At 38.5% G+C, this 811-nt stretch overlaps 1 pseudogene; it reads left to right on the top strand.

Annotated features, from left to right (window-relative positions):
- The first annotated feature begins 232 nt into the window (after positions 1 to 232).
- On the top strand, positions 233 to 811 carry LOC148194019 (uncharacterized; annotated as a pseudogene).

Raw genomic sequence — 811 nt, forward strand, 5'->3', positions numbered from 1 at the left:
AGGAGAATGTACGTGGGTGGCATATTTTGGTTTGATGGATGCAGTAAAATCATGGCAACTGAGGACTGTGGTTGACAAGCATATATGCAGTAGGGAGCACAAGTTGCGGCTATTTAATGCAAAATGACTAAGTAAAAAATTGGAAAAAACAATCAGAGAGAATCCTAATGTAAAGGGAGTTGATATTAGAGAAACAATTAGTAGGAAATGGAACATAACAATATCTAATAATATGGCTTACAGGGCCAAAGCCTATGCATTAGATGAAGTGGAAGGCTCCTTCAGTAAGCAATATAATAGAATTTATGATTATGCTCATGAGCTATTGGCAAGAAACCCAGGGTCCACAATCAAGGTGAAAGTTGAGCCATATGATGGAAAACCAATATTCAAGAGGTTTTACGCATGCCTAAAGGCATGCAAAGATAGCTTTCTCTCATGCAAGTCCATCATTGGCCTTGATGGAACCTTTTTGAAAGGCAGACATCATGGTAAGCTATTAACTGATGTGGGTCAAGATGCAAACGACCGAATGTTGCCACTCGCGTATGCCATCGTAGAGGTTGAGAACAAGGAGACTTGGACATGGTTTATGGAGCTACTCATTGAAGACCTAGGTGGACCTCAGGTGTGTTCTTCACTTACAATGATATCAGATCAACAGAAGGTAATCTCTACTATATTTATTCTCTTTTATCTTATAGAAATGACTTTAAATCAATATCAGCTAACTTTTTTATGACTCATTCACAGGGTCTGTGACAAGCTGTACAAGATGTTGTTCCTAGAGTTGCACACAAATTTTGTGTAA

Source organism: Vigna umbellata, chromosome 8, assembly GCF_029865625.1.
Source record: "Vigna umbellata cultivar VRB3 chromosome 8, Vumbellata_1.0, whole genome shotgun sequence".
Taxonomy (NCBI): domain Eukaryota; kingdom Viridiplantae; phylum Streptophyta; class Magnoliopsida; order Fabales; family Fabaceae; genus Vigna; species Vigna umbellata.